A 16608-nucleotide genomic window follows, 5' to 3' on the forward strand; every position below is an offset into this window, starting at 1 on the left:
GGAAATATCCCCAGAGCTCAGACATTTTGTGATGGTGGGCCTGCCCTGATCCCTAGCACTGGGAAGACCCAGAGGGAAATATTGCCCTCAGATGCACAGCCACAGATTCCATTTACCTCAATGAGAATTGAGCTGTGTATCCGAGAGCAGAATTTTGTCCTGAAAGCTCAGTGAGTCTGAAGGGGCCTGTTGTCAGCATGTAGATAATCAGGGCCAGCTCCAGCTTTTTTGCTGCCCCAAGCGCGAAGAAGAAGAAAAAAAAGACAAACCTGATGAAGCTGCCGCCGAAGTGCTGCCGAAGACCCGGACGAGCCGCCCCAATAACTGACGGAGTGCCACCCTTTTCTAATGGCCGCCCCAGACACCTGCTTCCTTCGCTGGTGCCTGGAGCCGGCCCTGTAGATAATATACACAAAGGAGACATTGTGGGTCCCAGTTCCCTTTTGGTTCATCAGCAGTTAACTAGCTTTCTGAATTCCCACCATTCCTCCTGTTGGGGACACTGGGGCATGGCCACTAGGTAACTCGAGGGGATGGAAGACCACGAGTGTCGATGAAGCCCCCTCGCACTAGGCCCAAGTGTCCTTGGCCCCCACTCCCGCCTGGAGGCACTCGCAGCAGCTCTGCGTACTAGGCCCAAGTGTCCTTGGGCCCCCCATCTGGAGGTACACACAGCAGTTATGCTGAGAATCTGCAACAATATGTTGCAGAGTCAGACTGCCTGAAACTAAGCAAGGCCAAACAGGGTAGATATGGAAGAACAATGCTGAATAAAGCAGCTTTATGTATGGTTTAAGAAATGATACAGAGAACAAGGGCACTAGCTGGGAACTGGATTGGCTGGCTATATGGATACTTAGGGCAGCTTGCTATTGGATAAGTATGCTGGGAAAAAGGATGTATAAAAGCCTGTGTAACTTCCTGCTCTGTGTGCAGGATTTGAGATCTTATTCTCCCTGTACCTTTTTGCAGCTGCAAATAAACTTTTCTGCTTCTCCACCCCGTTGTGTTTATTGGGTGTAGCACACCGGGTAGCGAACCAACTTCAGCTGTTGTTTAGCCTCTCGGCACTGGGTGCCAGCAACACTCCTTTGACTTCAATTTTAAACTGCTCTACACCAGCCTTGCATAGTGTTTGTACTGATGCCTGGCTGTCAGATCCTGCTGCCTTCCCTTTGCTCTTTAAGGGCCCAGTCCTGCAAGGTGCTGACTGTCCTCTACTCCCCTGGCTTTCAAATGGAGCTGAGGGCTCTCAGCGCTTCACAGGATTAGGCCCTTTGAAGACAGAAGTGGCTTTGCCTAGCTGGGCATGTGTTCCAATCCCAGCTGTCTCAAAGGAGAACGCTACCGTCAGTTAGAAAATGCTGTTCACCACTGAGGCTGTTGGGTTCCATTTTGCTCCTTATCTGAGACAGTGGCTCTAGACAGGTCAATCTCGCTTTCTTGTTCCCATGCACTAGCCCAGTGCTGTAAGATTTAGGATGAATTCACAACTCAGCAGAGGAACGTTTAAATCCGATTAAAAAACCTAATGAAACCATTTCTGTGCATGACAGAGTGTGTGTTTCTGCACCATTCTCCACACAGTCCTCAATGTTAGGCCTAAACTGCTCGGCCTTGTGTCCCTTTGATGCATGAGGTGTTGGCAGAGGCCATTGCAGTGGCTAAGGACCAGGAGGCATAAAACTCAGTCTGGAATTTATTGTGAGATCTCATAGGCTGAGAGCTTTAGTTATTTAGATTTTTCGCACATAAAGTGACAGAGCAGGTGTGACATGGATGCAAGTTTCCTTCTTTAAATGTGTTTCACAAAGGACAGTGGTGAGTGGACATCAGCATGGCTTTCTGTGTATCCCATTCCCCACCCTCACCCCTTACTCCCAATGAATGTTAGAAACACAACTTGGTGATGGTTAGGGACCTTTGAATCTTTCTTTAAAATTGGGCCTACCAAAATTAAAAGGGACACCAGTTTAGGCTCCATGTTTAGATTTTGTTAAATAAAAAAGGTGTTTACTGATTACATATTGTTTGTACATAGCCCCATAGCTGTTCAGGGCTTTTACAGACGAACATACAGATTGATGGCCCTTTATGGTCCCTGTGCTGAGGCATTTTCAACTGTCCTGATCATAAAAAGTATTTTCGCTGGGCCTAGCCCCGCTGAGTTTTTAACTTTAACAACGGTTCTTGCAAGCCCCTAGTAAACCCCTCCAGCACCTCACTGGGACAAAAGCTGTTGATACATAACTCAAAGGGGAGAGAGAGAGAGACTAATACATTGTTAATACCAAGTAGATCTAGTCAGGATATGACCAGGGATTGGTTGCTGTAAACAGGAAAGAGCAGAGGTCTCATAAACTATAAACACCATGAAGACAATTTTAAATGCAACCCTTACACTATTGTTAGGCAAATGCAGGTGAACAAATACAGTAATTGAATATTATGACACTTGGAAGGAAGCTTTCAATTCCACTGATGCAGCACTCTGCAGTAATGGAGACTGTTCTGCCCTTGATAAGGGTCTTTGGGATTTTTGCAAGAAGTTTTTTTTTCCCACTCTATTGCACCAGGAAACCCCCCAGAATCAATAAAGCCCAGCTCTCTGTAGCTTTTTCCATATTCTCACTAGTTTAACTTGGTTTGTGTTTTGGTATCAGGTGTTACAGGTTTTGTCTGTTTTCTTATTCAGATGGTTTTTAATTCTGCAGCTGTCACCCACAGATGGATCTAGATCCCAGCAAGCAAAAGGTTATGTGATTAATCTTATTATGAAGTCACAGCAGAGACTCTGTAGTTAAAGTTGACGGTTCCGTTTGCAAGTCCTACTTTTGGCCTCGTTTCATCCTGGGACTTCTCCTGCTTCATGCCAGCCCAGAGAAGGGATGTTTTTGAAAAGTTTGCAGTTAATTGTATATGCTGCTTTGAGCTACAGAATTTCAAAAAAATTGCTTTACTTTTAGAAAAGTTAAACCAACCTTTCTGAAATGCACTCAACTACAGAGTCAGTATGCCAATCTTACAGTATGAATGAAGACATGAATAGGATAAGTTTCAAAGCAAATTAGCTTCCAGATTTTAGGATTTTCAGGGTGGACTTCCTTATTGGAAGGCGCTCCATCAGATTGCCTGATGAAACTTTCAAGCTTTAACTACTGTGTGGATGAGAACTCTAGTAAGCGCAAAACTGTAGCTATGCTCCCCAGAAGCTTATAACTTCTGTGAAGAATAAAATGGGATTCTGGCAACTGTAAGAGCTGTGGTGGACTGGCAGTCTAGGACCCCAAGTGGGGAAGAAAGGAAGCGGAAAGTTACAGTACGGATCATGTGATTACTTGGGTTGGTTGTGAGGAAGTCTTGGAAGTTTAACCATTTATATTCACACAATTAAAAAAAAATAAATCCCTGTTCTATTTCCATTTTAAAAAATCATCTGTCATGTTGGGACCACCATTGTTAGAGTGGGGTTTTTTTTATACTGCTGCTCTTTCATCTCCAACTTTTCCCACTCCAGGTTCTATCTCATGTTTTCCTTCCATTTCTCAACCATTCACTTACTGCTTCAGCCCTTGCTAAATGCAACCCATTAGCTAATGCCTTCTCCCACAACAACTCTCAGGTCCAAAAGTGCAGTCCTTCTCCTGTATAAAGGAATTGATCACAAAGTTCTGAGTGTAGGGACTAGGCTAATCCCCTCCCTTGCTGCTCCTGGCAGTTACAACTACTGAGGTCTCTCCTCTGAGAAGAAATAAGGGCTGTTTTACAGAGTCACTCCCCTGGGAGCTGCTACAGTGCAGCTCCTGGGTGGGAGGGAGGCAGTTGTTTTCCCCAAATCCTAAATCTGCAGGAGACTCAGCTAGTTAATCCCCTGCTACTTCTGGTTGCTGCTGGCCTGTTCTTGGTTTGAACTAGCATCTTAGAATTTCTAATCCAGGACTGCCCTGGAGTCTCCAGGAATTAAAGATTAACCTTTAATTAAAGATCATGTCATGTGATGACATCTCCAGGAATTCGTCCAACCAAAGTTGGCAACGATACGCAGAAGTGAAAGGCTCTATAGCCCAGTCCCCTGAGCTGTCCAATCTCTATCTCTTTGTTCATTTCTGTTGTTCATGTACACATGACACTGCCAGCCAAACAATCAGAAAAGATTCATGTCAAGAAATAGCATGAAAACTACAGCTTTCAAAGGGGGAACTGAAAAGATAATTCACCAAGGGACGAGAGAAGAAATTCAGAAAAGACTGACAATAGATATGTAACAATGTTATCTTAGTTAACACTGCATCCATTTCAGGCTCAGTACAATGGAGTAATGTTGGATTGAGTGTACGGCTCACAGAGATTAATGGTATTGCCTTATGGAGGGAATTATTCTGAATCACTGCTAATTATTTCTGGTAACCCTCTTCTGGCTCCTACAGACTGTTAAAGGAGGATCATTTTGCCACTTTTAGCTTTTCAGCAGCTGGTTTTCTTTTCATACTTTGAGATCAGAAGCATAGTGTGGAACTGTTAATTATTGTTTATTTGGGCAATGTTCTTTCCTTTTGAATAATTCCCAGAGAAAAATGTTCGTGAAGATAATTTTAGGGCTAAAAATATAAATTAATAGAACACTATAGTTTAATGAAAAAAGTAATCTTAACCTTTGAAAAGCCAGGAATTCCACAGTTAAGAATCCAACACTCACCTTAACTCTCTCCTCTGTCCTCAGTCACTGTCCACAAACAGGCTAGAGACCTAAACCAGTTGCCACACAAAGCTTATGGTATGTCCAGCCTGTTGAGTACATACACACCACACTACTGTGAGCTGTAGCTCACGAAAGCTTATGCTAAAATAAATTTGTTAGTCTCTAAGGTGCCACAAGTCCTCCTTTTCTTTTTACTACTATAGCTTATCTCCCATTGCATGTGGATATAACCAGCATCCTCCCTCCTAACTGACATCCGTTACAGAGTGACTCCATCATGCATCTGGAGGGTGCCCAGCTGGATTACATGCAGACAGCAAGGATCCAGTGTGGGGAGGCCCCCGAATTTTTCTGTCTATTGGCATTTTTAAAATGTCCATGACTAGTATCTGAGCTCTGGCAGTAGGTGGGTCTCAGCAGATTGCTGCCAGTACAGCATGCAGACCCAGACTAAGGTAGCAGGAGGAGCGAGATAGGCACTAGAGGTGGGATTCACAAGGCAAAACTTAGAGTGCATGTTGCAGCACCCAACTTTTAGGAGCTGTGCTGCCAACTGGAATTCACAACCAAGTTAGGCACCAAGGCTCCCTATACAAAGAAGAGAGAGGCACCTAAAAAGGGAGTTGCAGAAGCCCGCACATTGAAATTCACAGATTCCAAGGCCAGGAGGGACCATTGTGATCATCTAGGCCAGGGGTGGGCAAACTTTTTGGCCCGAGGGCCACATCGGGGTGGGGAGATTGCTTGCAGGGCCATGAATGTAGGGCTGGAGCAGGGGGTTGGGGTGTGGGAGGGAGTGCGGGGTGTGGGAGGGGGTGCGATGTGCAGGAAGGGGCTCAGGGCAAGGGGTTGGGGCACAGGAGGGATTCGGGGTATACAAGGGGGCTCAGGGAAGGGGTTTGGAGTGCAGGAGGGGGTGCACAGTGCAGGAGGGGGCTCAGGGCAGTGGTGCAGGAAGGGGTGCAGAGTGCGGGAGGGGGCTCAGGGTAGGGGGTTGGGGTGCAGGAGGGGTGCGGGGTGCAGCAGGGGGCTTAGGGCAGGGGGGTGGGGTGCAGCAGGGGGCTCAGGGCAGGGGGTTGCGGTGCAGCAGAGGGCAGTAGGGGTTCGGGGTGTGGGTTCCGGCCTGGCGGCACTTACCTGGAGCAGCTCCGGGGTGGCAGCAGTGCGCACCGAGGGCAGGGCAGGCTCCCTGCCTGCCCTGCCCTGGCCCTGGCCCTGGCCCCGGTGCCGCACCGCTCCGGGAAGCGGCCAGCACCACGTCCCTGCGGCCCCTGGGGGAGGGGGCGCAGAGGGCTCTGCGTGCCTGTGGGTACCTCCCCCAAAACTCCCATTGGCTGCGGTTCCCTGTTCCCAGCCAATGGGAGCTTCAGGGGAGGTACCCACAGGCAAGAGCAGTATACAGAGCTCTCTGCTCCCCCTCCCCCAAGGGCCGCAGGGGGTGGCAAATCCGCGGGTCGGATCCAAAGTGAGTGAGGGGTGCAGTCTCTGGGAGGGAGATTTGGTGTGGGCTCTGGGCTGGGGCAGGGGGTTGGGGTACAGGAGGGGGTGAGGGCTCTGGCCGGGTGACACTTACCTCGGACGGCTCCCGTAAGTGACTGGCACATTGTTCTGGCAGCGACTCCTAGACAGTGGGGGGCAGGAGGTCTCTGCGCACTGCCCCTGTCCGCAGGCATCACCCCCACACTTCCCATTGGCTGCAGTTCCTGGCCAATGGGAGCAGCGGAGTCAGTGCTTGGGGCGGGGGCAGCACCTGGAGACCCCCTGCACCTCCACCCCCGTGGGCCTCAGGGACGAGAAACGCTGCCCTAGAGCGTAGCTTTTAGAGAAACATCCAATCTTGATTTAAAAATTGCCAGGGATGGAGAATGTACCTGGCCAATGGTGAATTACTCTGACTGTTAAAAATGTACATTTTATTTCCAGTCTGAATTTGTCTAGCTTCAACTTCCAGCCATTGTATCGTGTTATACCTTTCTCTACTAGATTGAAGAGCCCATTATTAAATATTTGTTCCCCACATAGATACTTATGGAATGTAATGAAGTCATCCTGTAACCTTTTCTTTGTTAGACTCAAAGAGCTCACTCTGATTAGCTTATCACTATAAGGTAGGTTTTCTACTCCTTTTATCATTTTTGTGGCTTTTCTCTGAACCCTCTCCAATTTATCAACATCCTTCTTGAGTTGTAGGCACCAGAACTGGACATAGTATGCCAGAGGCCATTGCACCAGTGAGTGCCTAAGCTAGCCAATAGGAAGTGCTGAGGAGAAGGTTGTGTCCTGAACTGCCCCTCAAAGGGAGTTAGGTTCCTAAATCCATGCCAGAGGAGGGTTCTGCCCTCCACTTGGGATTCACAGCTGTGAACGCTCTCTAAGGACCTAAGCAAGGTCAACCCTGTTTCAAGAAAAGCAGAGGAGGGGTGCCCCTGTTACCCATTGGTTGGAGCACTCACCCAGGAGGTGGGAGACACAAGTGTGTGGGCATGCAGCTGTTCCTTTAACATGCCATTTTGTAGGAGTCTCTGCAAACACCTTTATGGAAGTTATACTAACCAACCGCAGAGCTTGGTGTGTTTTTTAAATTCCATCTTGTAAACTACTTGTGTACATTCAAATCCCTGCCCCACCTCAGGCAGAGTGGGGATTTAAACCCCAGTTTCTCAGCTCCCAAGTGAGTGCCCCTAACCACTGGGCCATGGACTAGTCTTTCTCATGGGGTTCTGTTGAAGCTGTATGAAATACTTAAATCATCATTAGAGCAGGGAACCTGACTCACCCCCCTACCTCCTAGGTGAGTGCCTAACCGCTCTCATATTCTCTCGCTCTCTCTCAGACACACACACTCACTCACTCACACACATAGTCTGTCTATTGTAAGGAGACAGGACACTTGAGCCTAGATTATGCCCTGGGCTGAATTAGAGCACCCATCCACTTGGCTGAAGACGTTTGGTGTCACTTCATGGAGTGAATGAAGTAAAGATGAATTTTTGATTAAATCGTGATAAACCAGAAGAGTGTGAACTCCTTAGATGGGAATATTGACTTCAATGGGAGCAGAGTTAGGTCAAAACAAGGTGCTTCTGAAAATCTCATCCATGAAGACTAATCTGGCCTCTCAATCCTACAGTTGGGTTCCTCCGGGTTAGGTTTGAGGCACATCAGTCAGAAGCTGACTATGGTTTTGTGGGGCCCTTGGCCAGAGCAAGTGGGGGCCCCTCCCTACCCCTTCTGCCTGCAGTCCTCCTGCCTCACCCCCTGGCGCTCCTGCCAGGGAGCAGGGTCAGGGCACGGGGGCTTGCCCTGCTCCGCCCACCCAGTGCTCCTGCCATGGAGCGGGGTTGGGGTGCAGGGCATGGGGGCTTCCCATGCTCCCCAAAAGGAGCACTGGACAAGCGGAATGGGTCAGGGCTTGGGGGTGCCCATTTTTCCGGGGCCTGCCCCACTGGCCGGGGCTCCTGGGCATGGGCCCTGTTGGCCGGTGGCTAATCCGCCGCTGCATTGGGTGTAGCACCTGTTCTGTGAATAAATAAAGGACTTCATGGCCGTGGATATCCACCTGACATTTTCACCAGCAGGGAGCTTACACAAGCAATTTACAAGATGGAATTTAAAAAACACACCAAACCCTGGTGTTGGTTGGAGTAACTTCCATACAGATGCTTGCACAGGCTCATACACAATGGCATATGAAAAGAACACATGTATGCACACACACACTAGAACAGTATGAGAGGGTGCTTTTAGCTAATGAAGGTGTTGAAGACAGTGTAGAATCTGCGTGATTTTTTTAAAAATCCCCTATTTTTCCTTACGAAGCAACTAAGATACACTCAGGGGGAAATTATATATATCTTGCCAAACCAATATTACAATGTAGTAACCAATGTTTAGGAACATTTCCACTTGTGTAGTTTAGAACTGATTAAAGACCCCAGCATGGAAGGAAGGCAAGTTCTTTTGGTCACTGCCACCAGAGCAGATGCTGTTCATGATAGCTGACTCCTCTCTCTGTTTCCAGCACATCCTTCGGGACACTGATAGCGTATGTTGTGGGGTGCAGACACAGGTCAAGGACTGACTGTTTGAGGGGGAAGAGAGAGAGGGAAATGCAGTTGATGTTAGTGTCAAGAAAGCAGAGGACTCCCATTAGTCTTGTTACTCATTGGAATGAATTCGGGGGGCTGATCCCTTTTACGGTAGAGTACCTAACTGATTTCACTGGAGTCTCACTGATACGAGATCAGAATCATGCTCAGAATCTTCTCCCTGTGACAGTTGTAATTCTCCCTCAGCAGCACCTTGATCCTCTCCTTAATCTTATAAGCACGCCTGGAAACAAGCCACAGTTCAGGAAGCGATCAAGAATTTCACTTATCAGAAGCAGTATGTCAATTACTGAGCATAAGTGGAGGAGAAGGAAGGAACCACATGGTGGCAGCATCCTCAGAGGAAAGCATCCCATCATTACCAACCAAGATCTCTATTTATCCCTGTAGTACAGTTCACACTGCAGTGGCACTGTGTGTGATTCCAGCATCATGGGGGGCAGTGTGGACCTTTTTTTGAGATTTTGCCTTGACTAGGAAAAGGGGTTGAGTCTAGGCTGGGCTTAACTAACACATATTAAATAAACCTGATCGAAACTCAACCATTTTTCTTAGTCAAAACAAACCTGGAGTCTGCTCAGACCACATATATGGACCAGGCGTTAGTCTCTGTTGCACGTAGTGAACAGGCAGGCACATCACTGTCACTGCAAAGGTCTCTGACATAAATTGAAGCCGTGCTCCTGAGCTGTCCCAGGGAGAATATCAGCAGGAGTTCTCTTCCCCTCTGAGGATTCTCTCTACTTACCCAGCTAGTTCTCAGGCAGCTCATTTTGTTTTATGTTTCTTTTCAATACGGGAAAAGTAAATTAGAGAAGCAGAAGAATAGATTCTGCAAGTTCCTCATTTTATGGTAGTCTTGGCACCCCAGCACTGCCGGGGTCTCACTCTGTTCCTTGGTCACAGGGCTTCAAACCATTGTTTGCAGCTATATCAGTCTGCTGAACACAAATGGAGCAGTCCCAGTGGTGCATATATCTCTGGCCCAGGTAGATTGACATGTCACTGTCTTCTGTTTCTCTCTCTGAATCATTCCATTGTCCTTGTCCTCCTTCTGCGCTCCCTCATTGACAAGGTGCTCACTGAGTCATGCACCCCTGTGGAGTCTAACAAGTCACTCCTGCCAGCTAAAATAATAATAATAATAAAAAAAAAAAACCCACCCCAGCTGAATGGGAACAAGAAAGAGGCCCGTTAAGCCACTGCCAGCCCTGCCTGTCAAGACTAGGACAGCTCCAGCCCCTTTTTCTTAAGGATAATGGTGCTTTAAAATTTTTTGAGTAACTCTGCAGGACTTAGTTCAAACTGTTTCCAGAGCTCTAGACAGATCCTCTTCCACTAGTGGGGATGGTACTTCCATCCCCAGAAGCCATGACTACTGCTGGCCCTGATTTTTCACATCAGAAGAGTGTTAGGAAAAAAACTCCTGGATCCCTCCAAATGTTTGACAGTCAGAGACTCAGCCATTTTATACCAGAATACGGCAACAACACTTAAATTGTCTGTCCATGACTAAAGGCGGTGAGGCCCAATCTTTTGTCATGGAGAAAGCAAAGGCACAGGATGCCATTCCTTTCTCGCTCTCCTTAATGCCACCTGGACAGCTCTGGACGTCTGATCTGCACTTCCAGCCACGCCAGGGCCTATGTCGTACTGCCACTGCCAGCCAACAAGACACAACTGGCTCCCAAAGTGCACTGTCCTGTAGTTAACCATTCTAGGAAATCTGCCCCCATTAGTGGTGATGCTGCTTGAGACCCCAGTGACAGTCAAGAAGATGGTGCTTTAAAAAGCTCCTACACATTTTCCTCCATACAGCTGGTCATAGCCATCCATTCTCTCGCTGTGACTAGATTGCTTACTGAATGGTTACCTTAGGGTATGTCTACAGTATGAAATTAGGTCGATTTTATAGAAGTTGATCTTTAGAAAGTGATTTTATACAGTCGATTGTGTATGTCCCCACTAAGCGTATTAAGTCGGTGGAGTGCATCCTCAATACCATGGCTAGCATCGACTCATGGAGCGGTGCACTGTGGGTAGCTATCCCAGAGTTTCCTCAGTCTCCGCTGCCCATTGGAATTCTGGGTTAAGCTCCCAATGCCTGATGAGGCAAAAACATTGTTGCGGGTGGTTTTGGGTACATGTCTTCAGTCTCCCCTCCTTCCCTCCATGAAAGCAACGGCAGTCAATTGTTTTGCGCCTTTTTTACTGGGTTACCCTTGCAGACGCCATAGCACGGCAAGCATGGAGCCCGCTCAGCTCACCACTGCTGTTGTGAGCATTGTAAACACCTCGCACATTATCCTGCAGTATGTGGCTTGTTTCCTAGAACCTGGCTAGGAGATGCCAGTACGAGGATGAGTGTGAGGAGGACATGGACACAGACATTCCTGAAAGCACGGGCTGTGGCAATTGGGACATCATGGCAGCAATGGGGCAGGTTGATACAGTGGAACGCCGATTCTGGGCCCGGCAAAGAAGCACAGACTGGTGGGACCGCACAGTGTTGCAGGTATGGGATGATTCCCATTGGCTGCGAAACTTTCACATGCATAAGGCCACTTTCCTTGAACTATGTGAGTTGCTTTCCCCTGCCCTCAAGCGCAGGAATACCAAGATGCGAGCTGCCCTGACAGTTGAGAAGCGAGTGGCGAAAGCCCTGTGGAAGCTTGCAATGCCTGACTGCTACCAGTCAGTGGGGAATTAATTTGGAATGGGCAAATCAACTGTGGGGGCTGCTGTGATCTAAGTAGCCAATGCAATCCCTGACGTTCTGTTATCAAGGGTAGTGACTCTGGGAAATGTGCAGGTCATACTGGATGGCTTTGCTGCAATGAGGTTCCCTAACTGTGGTGGGGCGATAGATGGAATGCATATCCCTACCTTGGCACCGGACCACCTTGCCAACCAGTACATAAACCGCAAGGGGTACTTCTCAATGGTGCTGCAAGCACTGGTGGATCACAAGGGACATTTCACCAACATCAAAGTGGGATGGCTGGGAAAGGTGCATGACGCTCGCATCTTTAGGAACTCAGGGCTGTTCGAACAGCTGCAAGAAGAGACTTACTTCCCAGACCAGAAAATTACCACTGGGGATGTTGAAATGCCAATAGTTATTCTTGGGGACCCAGCCTACCCCTTGCTCCCATGGCTCAGGAAGCCATACACAGGCAGCCTGGACAGTAGTAAGGAGCAGTTTGACTATAGGCTAAGCAAGTGCAGAATGGTGGTAGAATGTGCCTTTGGATGTTTAAAAGCTCAATGGTGCTGTTTGCTGACTAGGTTAGAGCTCAGTGCAACCAATATTCCCATTGTTATTGCTGCTTGCTGAGTGCTCCACAATATCTATGAGAGTAAGGGGGAGACGTTTATGTCGGGGTGGGAGGTTGAGGCAAATCATCTGGCAGCTGATTTTGAGCAGCCAGACACCAGGGCGATTAGAAGAGCACAGCCAGGCATCTTGCGCATCAAAGAGGCTTTGAAAACCAGTTTCATGACTGGCCAGGCTACGGTGTGACAGTTGTGTGTGTTTCTCCTTGACGCAAACCTGCCCCCTTCGTTGATTTTAATTCCCTGTAAGCCAGCCACCCTCCCCACTTCGATCACAGCTGGCAAAAGAAATAAAGTCACTATTGTTTTGAAACCATGCATTCTTTCTTTATTAATTTAAAAAAAAAAGTGAGATAACTGACAAGGTAGCCCGGGTGGGGTGGGGGAGGAGGGAAGGACGAGGCCACATTGCTTATTGTAGCCACACTACAAATCAAAGCTGTTTGAATGACAGCCTTCTGTTGCTTGGGCCATCCTCTGGAGTGGAGTGGCTGGGTGCCCGGAGCCTCCCCCAACCCCTGCATTCTTGGGCGTCTGGGTGAGGGGGATATGGAACTTGGGGAGGAGGACAGGCGGTTGTACAGTGGATGCAGCGGCGGTCTGTGCTCTTGTTGCCTTTCCTGCAGCTCCACCAGATGCTTAAGCATGTCTGTTTGCTCCCCCATTAGCCTCAGCATTGCATCCTGCCTCTGCTCTTCACACTCACTTAATGCTTTCCTGGCCTCTGCCACTGAATGCCTCCATGCATTCAGCTGTGCCCTATCACTGCAGGAGGACTGCATCAGCTCGGAAAACATGTTGTCGTGAGTGCGGTTTTTTTCGCCTTCTAATCTGCGATATCCTCAGGGACGGAGATAATAGGGGGAGCATAAAAACATTTGCACCTGTGGGGGGATAAAAAGGGAGAGTAAAATTTAAGATGATACATTTCTGAGAACAAAAGGGAGACTCTTTCACAGTGAATCAAGCAATTCACAGCAGACAGCACACGTGCTTTAGGTACAAGGTCGCATTTTGCCTTTTATATTGCGCGCCTGCCGGTATGGTGAGACATCACACATGGCTGGGCAACAGAATTCAGTTTCCAGGCAAGTCAAAGGGTACGCGTGTTTGGCTTCTAATGCCTTCATAACATGTGGGCATGTTTTTAAACTGCAGCGCCCTCCTTTCCCATAGCAAGCAATGCTGGTTGGGTTTGCCGTTTAAAAGGAGGGGCTGTGGTTTTTGGGTGGATGTGTAGCACAGCCCTCCCCCATCCCACCATGTGGCTATTCTCAGGGATGATCCCTTTTAGCCAAGCACAAACAACCCAGCATGAACGAGGTCCTTTTACTGTTCCCTTACAAAAATTTGCCTATTTCAACCAGGTGACCATGAATTATATCACTCTCCTGAGGCTAACACAGAAAGATAAAGACTGAATGTTGCTTGAATGTGACCAAATCCAGGACCATTCGCTGCCATGCTTTGTGCTGCAGTGATTCCAGACTACTTTCTACTGGCTTGGCGTGGTAAAGTGTCCTACCTTGGAGGACGAAATAAGGCAGCCCTCCCCAGAAACCTTCTGCAAAGGCTTTCAGAGTACCTCCAGGAGAGCTTCATGGAGATGTCCCTGGAGGATTCCCGCTCCACCCCCAGACATGTTAACAGATTTTTCCAGTAACTGTACTGGCTGCGAATGCATCCCAGTTCTTCAGGGCAAATCAAACATTAAACACAATTGCTTTTAAACCCTGTACTATAGTTACAAATGTGCACTCACCAAGGTGCCTTCTCTGGCTTCAGGGTCAGGGATCCCGCTTTGGGAGGGTATTGGCTCCAGGATGATGAAAAGGTCCTGGCTGCCAGGGAGAACGGATTCTCCACCTGCCTGCTGCGCATTCTCCTCCTCCTCTTTCTCATCCACAAAATCCTCCTCCCTGTTGCGTGAGACTCCCCCTTTGCAGGTGTCCACGGACAGTGATGGGGTAGCGGTAGGGTACCCCCTTAGAATGCCATGCAGCTGATCATAGAAGCGGGATGAATGGGGCTCTGACCCAGAGCGACCATTTGCCTCCTTTGTCTTTTGGTAGGCTTGCCTGAGCTCCTTGACTTTCATGTGGCACTGCTGTGTGTCTCTGGTGTAGCCTCTCTCCACCATGCCCTGTGCGATTTTTGCATATGTATTAGTATTTCTTCTTTTTGATCGGAGTTCGGCCGGCACAGATTCTTCTCAGCAATCAGATCCAGTGTCTCCTGTTTGCTCCATGCTGGAGCTCGTTTGCAATTCTGGGACTGCATGGTCCCCTGTGCTGCTGAGCTCGCCATGCTGACCAAACAGGAAATTAAATTCAAAATTTCCCTGGGCTTTTCCTGTGTACCTGGCTAGTGCATCGGAGTTGAAAGTGCTGTCCAGAGCGGTCACATTGGAGCACTCTGGAATAGCTCCCGAAGGCTAATAACATCAAATTGTGTCTGCACTATCCCTAATATGACCTAGCACCGTCGATTTTAGAGCTACTCCCCTTGCCGGGGAGGAGTACAGCCGTCGATTTTAAGAGCCCTTTAGGTCGATGGAATGGGGTTGGTTGCTTATAAAATCTACCTAACGTGGCTAAATTTGACCTAACCTCGTAGTGTAGACCAGGACTTAGGCTCCTACTTCATCCTTAAGAAACAGCCATCAGGGTTTATGGATACTTATAATTTGAGTGCTTAGTGATGTGCTAGATGCTTCACAAACCACGAAGACACACGGTCCCTCTTCTATAGTGTTTACAAATTAAACTCACCATGGCAGACCAGTGCTCACCATAACTGCACCAAAAAGGAAATAGGAAAAGGACAAAAGTGACAATAAGATCAAATGATTATGCAGCAAAGTTTATATACTTCTTGATCTGATTTTTGTTTTATTATATTCCCTTCCTCTACTTGTTTCTTGCAGGCAGAAGGGAGTTTATAGGAGGGATTTGAATAATAGGAGCCAGTTTGGGATTGTGGGATTAGCTGATGTTTCTAAAATGATTAGTTATCAGTGTCAACAATTGAAATGGCTATTTAGGTTTCCGTTAACCTTTAGAGATTAATGGGGCAGCTCACACCTCTCAGAGCTGTTTTTCAGGTTGTCTGCAGATTCAGGATGACACTACTATCTCAGTTACACTCCCAAAGATTCTCTTTGCAACTATGAGGCTGGAAACATATGATCTTTAAATGAGAGGTGAGATTCTGGAGCACAGTTCTGCAGCAAGGAGTGAATTGATCGCAAATTCTGTGACCACTGAATCTCAGAATACAAAGGGTCTTGGCTGTAACTCCCATTCAGTGGGAATTATTCAGCCGGTGGTGAGAGCATTATGCCCATGAAGATTAATCACAACTGAGGATATGGTTTCCCAGATCTATTGTACACAATGAAGCCTGAGACTCTCAACTCGCAATACTGCTATATCCTTCACTGGAGCAGAACTTCATTAAAATACAAGCTCATGGACCCAGATCCTCAAAGGTATTCAGGGTCTAATTCCAATTGATTTCCCTTTGGGCCAGTGAGAGAGGTTGAAAATGACTCTCTAGCCTGGTGATTAGGGCACCCAGGTGGGAGACCCTAGGTCCAATCCCCCTGCTCCATGACTCTATTATTTGTATAGAGTGGAACAGCTTCAAGAGGAGAGACTGAGGACACCCCACAGCAGACTGTCCTATTGCTCGCCTCATCAAGCAGCGGGGAATTGAACCTGGGTTTCCCACAACCTATGTGAATGCTCTAACTATTGGGCTATAAGTTTATAAAAGGAGGGCACCTCCTCTGGCCAGGGTGGGACCTGATCTGGTAGGCAGTTTTTGAGCACACCTGCTGGATCAGGCCCCAGATGAGAGACAGGTGGCCGAATGCCTGTCTCCCCCTGGTTTGTGAATCGCTCTGGGGTTAGGCAGGAGGTAGGTGTCTAGATGCCTAGAGGGAGGCAGCAGTGCGCATGCAGTGCAGAGGGAACTTATATAGAGGGAACTTTCAATAACCTGAAAACTTATTTGCTGAGTGAGTGTAGGCACCTATAGACTTCAGCGGGAGTTTTATGGATCACAGTGGAGCCTAACGCTGGAAGTGAGGGTCCTAAACTCAGATGTAGGTACCTGAGTGCCTTTGTGAATCCTGGATTCATTGACTGATAATATCACTCACTGAGCCCTTCAGCGGCTTGCACATCGCATCTGCTACAGGTCCCTGTGCGACAGATATTACAACCCCATGCAGTATCTTTGGAGAGCACTGTATTAAATCCATGAATGGATTCTGTACAATTGTGTTCTACTCCATGGGGGACGGTTATCACAGCTCCTCCAGGAACAAAGTGTGTGTGGTGATTACCTGTTGGGATTGTAAATGACTCCAGAGAAGCACCACCCCCCTGGAGTGCTTGCATTTGCTGGCTCAGCCTGGGTTTTCCAGAGGCTCAGACAAAGAAAGCATAGGCGGCGAGT

The 16608-nt window shown here is 47.9% G+C and overlaps 1 long non-coding RNA gene across 1 annotated transcript; it reads right to left on the minus strand.

The window, feature by feature from the left end:
- Positions 1 to 12965: 12965 nt before the first annotated feature.
- Positions 12966 to 13957, minus strand: LOC122466309. The gene is made up of 2 exons (XR_006291726.1): positions 13907 to 13957; positions 12966 to 13028 (listed from the first exon to the last, which is right to left on the minus strand). It is a non-coding gene; the product is annotated as an uncharacterized LOC122466309 (long non-coding RNA).
- Between the last annotated feature and the right edge of the window lie 2651 nt (positions 13958 to 16608).

This window comes from Chelonia mydas, chromosome 6, assembly GCF_015237465.2.
Source record: "Chelonia mydas isolate rCheMyd1 chromosome 6, rCheMyd1.pri.v2, whole genome shotgun sequence".
NCBI classification, from domain to species: domain Eukaryota; kingdom Metazoa; phylum Chordata; order Testudines; family Cheloniidae; genus Chelonia; species Chelonia mydas.